Source organism: Acomys minous, assembly GCF_964271855.1.
Source record: "Acomys minous genome assembly, chromosome: 4".
In the NCBI taxonomy this organism is placed as follows: Eukaryota; Metazoa; Chordata; class Mammalia; order Rodentia; family Muridae; genus Acomys; species Acomys minous.
This window is the reverse complement of record NC_140486.1, coordinates 77,165,547-77,176,189: the sequence shown is the minus strand read 5'-3', so window position 1 is coordinate 77,176,189 and position 10,643 is coordinate 77,165,547.

The following is a 10,643-nucleotide window of genomic DNA, read 5'->3' as shown; positions in this document are numbered from 1 at the left end:
CCGAGTGCTGGGATTAAAGGCGTGCGCCACCACTCCCAGCAGTAAACAGGATCTCAAAGTCTAACGCAGGCTGGCCTGGAACTCTTCCCTTCTCCTGAGTGCTAGGATTACAGGCGTTTGCTATCACATCCGGCAGATTTTTTGTTGACTTTCAGAAGAAGAGTAAAGAAAAGAGAAACCCAGTTAGTTGTTCAGCTAAGGAGAGATTATGAACCCCGTGAGCCTGGCCTGCAGAGCTAGCGCTAGGGAGCAGCGGCTCTGAGGCCAGACTAGGGGCCACATGAATGCTCTCCCCAGCCTGGGTTCTGCCTTCAGGAAGAAGTTTCTGTGCTCCTTCTGAGTTAGAGCCCAAAGATGATTCTGTCTCTGGAGGTCGAAGGTTTTCAGTCCTTCTGTGTTTAGTTTCTGATCCAGTCCTGTCCACTCGCAGCTGTGTTACCAGGAGCCCCGCCCAGACTTCCTCCACAAGCACAGTATCAAGCCTGCCTTCTGCCCTCGGGGTTTTGTGTCTTTAAGACTCTCTCACAGGCACCTGATGATGTCACCATCATTGCGCTCATAAGAAAAAAAGACACCATTCTGAACTGGATTGCATGACTCAGTTCTTTCTTCTAGTGCTTTCCTGATAACAATTGACACACTTTTTTTTTTTTTTTTTTTTTTGTCTTCGCCTAGAGCCTAGGGCTCTTTGCCTGCCTGGTCTGCCCTTAGGCAGCTTCTGGTGATGGCGTCTAACACATTTTCCCACTGCTGTGTCACATGTGTCTCGGTCTTCCCACCCCCTGTTTTCCTCACTACCCAGCGTCAGCATACACATCACTTATCATAACTCATGAGCAGTTAGTACCTCCTTTCAAATGCCACCGCCATGCCACTGTCTCCAATAGTTAAGATTGTGTGAGTGGTGACAGAAAAACCTTCAAATCTCAGTAGCTCGACAGACTCTCACACACCACCCAAAGGCAGGAGCGACCCTTCAGCAAGAGCCGGAATCACGCCGGTTGTCTTCCACAGGGGTCTTCTGGGCTCAGCCTGAACTAGCAGCAGAGTAGGGCAGGGATTTGAAGGTCTTGCGGAAGATGGCTGTGAGGCAGTCCGAGAAACGCCTCATGCTGCTCCATCGCTGCTTAACACATCTCGATGGGAAAAGGTCACTCCTGAACCCACAGACACTTGCAGAGGAAGCCGAGGGAAGTACCTCATCACTATTACCACGAGGCACTGAAAAGCAAAGGCAAATAGGTGACGGCTGGAGACAGTGCCCATTTATTGATGTGGTAGAATACTGAACAGCAAGTAAAACAATATCCTGATAGTCTTCGGAAATTATTATCCAAATAAACAAGGGTTGATTAATATCGGTAAAAAGTAAGATATAAATTGTACATTACATATTTACATAATTTTAAAAGAGTAAAAATCTGAAAGAAAATATAGAAAACATTGTGCAATTTTTCTCCTTATGAATCTTATTATCCAAACTACTTCCAATCTACTACTATAATTATAAATATAATGAATACTCTTTTCAATAATAGTAAACACATGGCCATATTATACCTTCCATATAGAAGCTGCCTCTAATCTAGCTACCTCATGTCAGTATCTGTATTAGTAAATTTGGGAAGTAGCAAAATCAAATAATGTATATTTCTACTTAATAAAGTGGAAATGAGTAATATTCATATTTATTTATATACTTCAGAAAATTATTCTGAGATGGAAAAGGTTAATGTGATTTCTTCAAAGATGATACAACTTGAGAAATGTAATTTTTACTTAATTTTTCTAACAATGCTGTCTCTGTGTTTTTTATTGTTTTAATTTCGTTTGTAAAAAAGAAGGGGAAAAAATCCTTGTGATTTGTGAAAAAACAACAAGAACTCCTTCCTCCACCTCCATCCCCATCCTATCTCTGCAATACATAACCCACAAAAATACATTTCATCAGCATCTGGTTCCTGTGTGAGTCCATGTATTTCTGTGCTAGAGCAGACAGAGAAAAAGACAGAGGAGTCGCCAGGCTTATTACCACGCTGTGGCTTTCTCAGACTCAGAACAGAGCAGCCATGTTTACTTAGCCTGGTCAACTTCAGAGCCCTCATAAGCAATCAAGTATCCCAAATCTCAGCTCTTCACCTAAAAATGAACTGTTAATCTCACCTATGGATCACTACTGCAAAACTATGTGTTGTAGTGTTTACATGAGGGGCTGCTGGCCTCTCTGGTCACACTGGTGGGTCCACGGTATAGCACACTGAGCAGTGTCCATCTTTCCCAGCCACTGCTGGTCTGCAGCGTTGGTCAGTTAACCCCTGACATTCCGTGACGTTGTCTGTGTTTGGTGAGAATTAGTTGGCACTCGCAGTGGACACTGGGAGAGAAATCAAGGGCTTGTTCACAGCACGGTAAACGTTTAGTAGTGAAGGTAGGCTGTGCCTTGTTCTCGGTGCAGGAGTAGTTTTACAGTCTGTCTCCTCACTCCTACTCTACTGTTCGTAAGGTTATTTTCTATTATGAGTTTATGGGGTTTTCCCCCCCATTTCCGAAAGAGAAAGGAAAAACTTTAAATTCCAGATATCTTATTAAACACCTTTATGATTATTTCCACATATGAGCACACTTGTATCTGACTTCTGACCATGGTTAATTTACAGTGGGTCCCCATGAATGGTAAAACATGTAGAGCTACTAACACAATTCGGGGATCTAATCTTTAATATTTTGCCAGGGATTATGAGGAAACTTATAATTATGTTTTACTTTGGATTTACCCATCTTTACTTTATCTCACATTGAAATATAATCAAAATCAGCCTGTTTCCACTCGCCTGCAAATCCCCTTCTTAAAGTTCCTATTCAAAGTCTCCCCAATTTTCATTTTCTCTGTCTTTTCTTATTATATTAAATCCTGATATCCGGAAATAGAACTACATGACAGCATTACCCTGTTCTTTTTTAAAAAATACAGATCATATCTATTCTTCCTGCATTTTCCACATTATAACCATGGGTTGTTTTTTTTTTAATCCTTGACAGGTTGCAATTAGATTTCTAGCTTGCCATTGTATTATAGCAAATACTGTATTATGGTAGAAATAATTCACTTTGTTTGGTGTACTACTCAGATAGTCTGCAAGATGCCTCTGATACCAAATGTCAGTCCCATTCTTTAATTACAATTTTTAATCTTTCCTGCTTTGCCATTCTTTTGGTAGATTAATTACTTTTATTCTAAAATTCAGAAATGGTCTTAGTTTAATAATATTTATTGATATGAATTATTAAATCCTATTGTTTTTCCCCTGTAGGAGAGTAGAAGTAATTTTGTTCTTTCCAAACTCTTTGACCTATAGCATCCCAGTAACATCCACTGTCAAAGAACAACACAGATTTACTTAGTAATTAAAAATTTTAAAGGTTTTCACATTTGTGTGTGTGTGTGTGTGTGTGTGTGTGTGTGTGTGTGTGTGTGTGTGTGTGTATCTGTAGGTGAGTATACCACATATGTGCAGACACCTGACTAGGCCAGAAGAGGGCAGTAGAGAGCCATGAAGCTGGATTACAGACAGTTGTGGCTCAGCATGGGTCCTCAGAACTGAACTCTTCTTGGTCCTCAGGAAGAGCATGATGAGTGCCCTTAACTGCTGAGCCGTCTCTCCAGCCCTCAGCTAGGTGCATTTCTGAAAGTAGTTGTAACTGACATTTCAACCATTGCCAGTCCAAAAGATGTGCGCTCAAAGGCTTTGGGCTCACACTAAAAGATGTGCACTTCCTTAAAGATGTTTCCTTTGTCTGGAGTTGTTTACACACGCAGGGTAAGATGAAAGCAACCAAGATGTGGAGTGTGTTTATAGCAAACACACCCGTAATAAAGAAGAGGAGGCTTGTCTGTCTGATGGTGAGGTTCAGGCTTACCACTGCATCCCTAGAATGGCTCATGCTGCTCTGATGCATGGTGCTCTTTAAATGTGTGTGGAGTGGGCAAATGGACTGGATTGTGTTTCCAGGTTTGCCCCTCCTGCTGAGTACACAGGTAGAGTGTCCACTAAGGTTAGCAAGTCAGTCAGAATGAGCATGTGGGAGAAATGGAAGACAGGAGATGCGCTCCATAAACTGGTGGCACTAACTCAGGTTCTGTCCCTCCCTGTCTTGTAGTTTAGGCCAAATTACTTTTCTCTCAAGGCACTGATTGATTGATGTATACAGTAGGTAGGTGGGGACTTACCTCCCAGATTAGCTGGAAGAATTTAAAAGATCCTACTGTATTTTTCAGACCATAAGACACACTTTTTCCCTCCAAAAGTGTGTGGTGGTGGTGGTGGTGGTGAATTAGGGTGTGCCTATGGTCTGATTGCTCTTTTTACTGTTTTTCTTGTTTTACTGGTCTAAAATTGGGTGCGTCTTATAGTTCAAAAAATACAGTATTTACAAAGTGCCAGGGACCTAGTGTGACAAGAGCACTCAGCGTTCTCAGGCATTAGGAGTACTGAATGGTGGCAATCTGTGTGCCAGTCACTCACCACCACCTAACAGAAACAAAACAACAGCAGCAACAGCACAGCCCACACAACTGACTCCAGCTGGGCGACTCTGGGCAGCAGCTCGGCCCTGGTCTGTTCCGCGCTTCTCTAAGGGCCACTTTGTCTCTATCGTGGTCTTAGCAAGAGAGGCACAACCCAAGACAAGCACAACCCAAGCCCTATCCATGTCATGAGCATGCCAACCGGGGGAAGCGTGTCCTGTGGCCAAAGCCAAGGGATGGGCAAGCGTACTCTGCATGGTTCATCTGAGCAGTGATCTGGTCGTACACCCTAAGCAGCCAAGGGAGGGTCAGAACTTTAAGACTGGTTTGGGGAGGGGGGTTGTCCCTCCCCCCCAATTCTTGCTGCCAGCTGTAATAGTACAATGTAAGTAAGCTACAGACGGTGCTGTGGTTTGGAGCTGGAAGGTCCCCCAGAGGTTCACGTATGAAGGCTTGAGCTCTAAGTGGGGGAGCTAGCAGGAAATGTTGGAAACATTAGGAAGCAGAGTCTGGTTGGAGTAAATAGGTCATTGGGGTTGTGCCTTTGAAGCATACCGGAACCCCAACCACTTCCTGTCTTTCTATTTCCTGACAATCATAAGATAAAGGGCCTCCGATGTCACGAGCTTTCACACCACAGTATTTTGTTTTACCTCAAGCTGAGAAGTAGTGGGACCAGCAATTCTGGGATGAACCTGCCTTCCTTTATATTTTGTCACAGTGACAGGAAGCTGAGTAATGTTCCGGGTGGAATTCTGCCATGTGTACAAGATAAGTACAAGGGGAAAGACACAAAAAGCAGCCACAGAAATTCTTCTGTAAGCCTGATAATGTCAGATCTGCCCCCCTCCCCATTTGGGGTCTCTGATGGCTCCTTGAATCAAAGGTTTACTATCATGGCAGATTTACCTACATTTTTTTCATAGAAATGGCTAAAAATTTTCCAAATCTGAACCTTTGAGATCCTTGAACCCTGTGCCTGTGAAAGCAGCCGTGCCTGAACAAACAGCAACAAGTCCACTGTTACCGTTACCGATTTTATCAATAAATTCATGAAAGCATTTCTAATGCATAAACTGACTTTCAAGAATATACCCATTGGAAAAACTGCAGGTACCATAATGTAGAAAGGCGGCTGACATGAAAGCGGCTCTCCTTGGAGCTGAGTCTTATCTTTCCATCAGGCAGACATTCCTAGGCAATGAAAGAATTGGTCCTGGGTGTTCATCTTAGGACTGTAAATGACGGTAAGTGACTAATACCACAAGTGGACGCCCCAGACGATGCTTACTGTGTCATTTCTACTCCAGCCATGTAGGGCAAGTTTCTGTTAGACTGTCTCTCCAATTCTAAAAATAGAATATCCAATATTCAACAGGCACTTGTTGTTCAAGCATTACCAAGACTTCTGTGGACCTCTTATTCAGTCTTTGTTGCATCATAAGCCTAAGGCTGTGCGTTGGAGCTAATATGAGTTAAAATGGCCATTTAAAAGTTTGGTACGAAATCACAAGCGTCAGGTTTTATTCAGCTTTCATGGAAGCATTAGAAAATAGCATTCACGTTTTTATTGTTAAGTCTTTAATCAAACAAAATAAGACAGGGATAATATATCCATGTCAGAGGTTCTCTGTCAGGCCCTGAGGTTGTTCCAGCTCAGCTGTCTAGACAGCTCCTGTCACAGCCCCGAACGCCAGCCAAAACCTCAGCCTCTCAGGGCTGTCCCTGATTAGCCCTTTACTTTAAGACAGGAAAACAAGATGGAACTAGTCTCTACACTTTTTAAACTTTGCAGGTCAAAAACGGAGACAAAGGTATTTTCAACTTTAGTGGGACCTAAGACCTATCAAGCCCCAAGGGAGGAAGTTTTGTTCAGTGTCAAGTCAATTGAGGACGCAACTACAAGTGTGAGAATTGAGAACACTGCCTTGCGTGGACTAGGCCCCCTGCCTGATCACTGATGACCTTACAGTTTGGGAAACAGAATTGTGGGAACTCTTCGGAGCCTCAGCTATGAGAATCTACTGGTTCATGATCATAAGAAAACACCCCAGGCCAGGTGTGGGGATGTGTGCCTTTAATTGCAGTACTGGGGAGGCAGGATCAGGATTATTTCTGAGTTCAAGGCCAGCCTGGTCTACATAGCAAGTTCTAAACCAGCCAGGGCAGCATAGTCAGACCCCATCCCAAAACATTTAAAACAAAACCAAAAACTGGGTCTTCTCACTGGCTTATTTCCTGTTTGTCCTGTTTCCTTTTTCTCTTATTCCTCCCCTTTTCTTCAGATGGGAGTAACTTCTTCTGGCCAGAAGCCCTTCTGTTATGCACCCAAGACTCTAGTAACCCCGTGAGTCTATTTATAGTGGTCACTGGCTCTGTTTTCAAGTGGTGAGCTTTCAGGTTTTTGTACAAACTTCTGCAGATGGATGTTCCCAGTAAAAAGCTTACTGCTTTCTGATTCTTCCTAGACTCTTCATTCTCTTGCTGGACGGAGTAAGAAGGCAGATTGCTGTCAGGAAGCGCAGCCAAGATTTGACATTCTTTCTTAAACCTGACCTATCTGCCTCAATTACGAAGGCCTTTTTTCTCTTCTATGTGTAAGTTTTAATCTTAGAATGTTTTAGTTAGAGAATTGTACTCACATTTTATCACATTGCCATTGGTCTCGCCTTTGTAATTTTCCGTTTGCTGCAATAACGCATGGATGCATGTGATTTCTATGATATGCAGAGCCAGCTTCATGATTAGATTATTAGAACCTCTCTTTTTATGGTTTCTAAATTTATGAAATATTATTGAAAGCCTTTTAACACACAGGATTAAGAAAACCATTATTTTTCTGGTAATCACTGTCACCAGGAATATCAAACATTCTACTGGTTTGTAAATATTATCATTAACATCCGTATTAACATAAGTGAATGCCAAATAACTATAATTTTGTCCTCGGTTTTTATTGCACTTGTTTTGTGTGTGTGCGCACACATAGATGCACCTTTGTGCCACACGCAGCGCACATGTAAGGTTAGAGGACAGCTTGTAGACGGAGATCTCATCTTCCATCATGTGGGGTCCAGGGACTGAACTCAGGTCATTGGCCTAGGAGCAAAGGCCTTTACCCAGTAAGCCATCTCTTCAGCCCCCAGTCCTCAATTTTTGATCATTATAAAGTTCCACCAAGTTGGCTCCCCTCATCCAGTACCTGTGTGTGTGATAAACACATATAGACAGATCCCTCTGTCGCTGAGCCTTTTGTGTACACAGCACTGTAGTCCACACAGTTTTCAATTTCTAGTATGTCTCTCAAAAGAGCTGACTCCTCCTTTTACTTTCATATACAACCCAGTTTCAGGCAGATCACTGACTTCAGACAGGTGATGAAAAGACCACACAGCCTATGTATGGCTTTATGGAAGTCCATAGACCCTAGTACTGTATTGCAGAATACGAGTTCAAAAACTGAAGGATTCTATTGCAAATGTAATGAAGTCAATGTGTTCTTTCGACAAACACTCAAAACTGTGGGTAAACATCAGTGGAATTGGTGGTAGGTGAGGCTACCCCAGCTTGCCTATAATTTCCTGGGTCATAGGCCAGGTTTGGCAAATATCCACCAGTGTATCAGGAAGCAGCCACAACTTTGGTCAATCTCATTTGGTAAATTTGGGGGAGGCCCGTGCTGTCCTCTGGGTGGCTGGTGCCCTCCAAGGCAGTGGCTGCTGTGTTTAAACACTGGAAACAGGTACCATTCAGATCAACAAAAGTGTTCTGTAAACCGTGGGCAGCCAGATGACAGGAGTTCTCACCCAAGGGTTCTCTCCAAGGAATCAGGTAGTTGACCTTGTCAGATTTCCAGAAGTTGTTTTCATGCAAAGCTGCTGGGACTTGACACTCGTTCATTAATGAAAAGTTATTTTTACATCTCTCACGCTAATTAACAAATCCTCGTGTTGCAGATTTTACAGAAGAATTTCAAGTGCTTGGTAATCGTGCCTGAAGTGCGCATTTCTGATCATGACACTTCAAACACTAAGTGCTGCTAGGACGCAAATGAAAAATTAATTTTGTTCATAAATCATACTGTTTATCCTGAAGCATTTTAAGGTAAAAAAAATCTTTATAAAGATGATATAATAAAGGCCCGCTCAGACGAAGCTGTAGACTTTTATTCATTTTCATGCCTCCTCATCAAATAATGATGATGACCCTGTTGGAAAGCTCAGGGCAAGGTCCCGGTTCCGCTTCCTCCGAGCTGCAGCTTGAACTCGGGGTCCAAAACTAAATAACAAAAACACCATCCCTTCTGATGCCCGCTCTCCACCTACCACCCACCACAAGGTCATCAGCTGTGCTGCTGGGGGATCTGGGATCCACCCTTGCTAGGTCTGCCTTTAACAAGCATGTGCAGTACCATGTGTTGAACAGAGGCCTCCAAACAAACATCTCCAAGTCCTAAAATTAACCTGCTAATGCAACCTTACTTGCGTAAAAAGGGTTTTTGTAAATGTAACTGAGGATCTTCAGCTGCGATTGTCCTTGACTGAAATAATGGTGCATAAATCTGGTGACAAATAGCTACATTAATTGTTAGGCCGAGATTACCGAGATCGCGAGACTCCCCCAAAAAAGACCACCGGGACTCGATACCGATGCAGCAAACACAGGGTTCTGTATCACGGGCTCAGAGCTTCGGATCACAATCCTTCCTGATGGAGCAGGATAGGAGAGTGATACCGGAGCTTCAAGGGTAACGGGTTTATTAGGAGAAACTGTAATTAAGGGGTAGGGGTCACAGGGAAGTAAGGGAAAAAAAACATAAGCGGGGGGGGGGGGTAGGGGGGGCAGGGGGGTCCTGAGTCTCAGGAATGTAGTCCTTTAGGCAGGCTGAGTGGGGACCGGATCTCCAGGGAAGGTTGTGAGTCTCAGGAATGCAGACCTTCCAGCAGGTTGGGTCCAGGAGGCTGAATCTCCAGGGATTGTTGGGTGTTAATTGTATCTTCTAGAGAGTGCTGGCAGGTTTAGTTTATGGCACTGGGTGGTCTTTCCCAGAGTGCAGGAAGTAGTGGAATCATCTGGAGGACAACTTTCTCACAGACCACGGCATTCATTGTAGAATATAAATTACATATAGAATATGGCATTAAATTTGCCCCTACATAATAATGTTTTTTAAGGCAGAAAAGGATTTGGCATCACCAATAGGAGGGGGGGAAAGGAGAAGCCATGTTGAATGGCAACAAGATAGGAGTTGCCTAGCTACAAACTTAGTCACTGGGCACTGGAAGGACCATGGGGTGTCTCACCTGGGTCCTCTGAAGGGAGCAAGGCCTTGATTTCGGATCTTAGGCCGCAGAACCATGAAAGAACAAAACCACCAAAGTTGTGGTAATTGGTTTTCTTAGCCCTTCAAAAGCAATAGCAAATTTTCCACGTTCTTCGAACGATCGTGTAAATATTTTTCGTTCCATACTCTATCTCTCTATGCTACTGACATAATTTAGAATACTGCCAATTCCAAAAGTATTTTGGTTAATAAGAAGGAGGCTGTAAGCCGAGGTAAACGATGCCTGCTGAGCCGAGTCTGGCTGGTGCTGAGTCACCGGCATTCCAGGCATTTTCTGCCTGAGCTGAGAGCTTCTAAACAGAAGCGGAGGCATTTCCACCTGTCCCCATCAGCAACAGTTCCTGTCCCTCGGCAGCACACCTGGCAGGAGGCTCCCAGGTTTGCCAGAGTTTGAGAAACTGTATGTCCTGGTTTCCTATGCACTGACGAAAGAAAGCAAATTGCTTCTGTTTTACTGTGTGTTTCCGACGTCGCAGCTGTGGGCTGGAAAACAGAGGCTCCTGATGAATCTAAACATTTTCCCTTCCTTCTTTTCTAAAACCAACCAGATTAACCCTGAGCTGACTGATAGGGAAGGGACCTCAGCAGAAGCTGCTGGTCTGGGCCAGCCCCAGCCTCAGCTCTAAGCCCAGTATTTAGAAGACAACTTTTAAGTGATTTCAAATGTAAGAGCTGAAAAAAAAAATAAAAACCTTTATCTCTCTACTAAGGTGGGTGCCTACGGGTGGAGACAGTGTGGCAATGGTGCCACTCCGCTAAGTCTAGAGACCCACG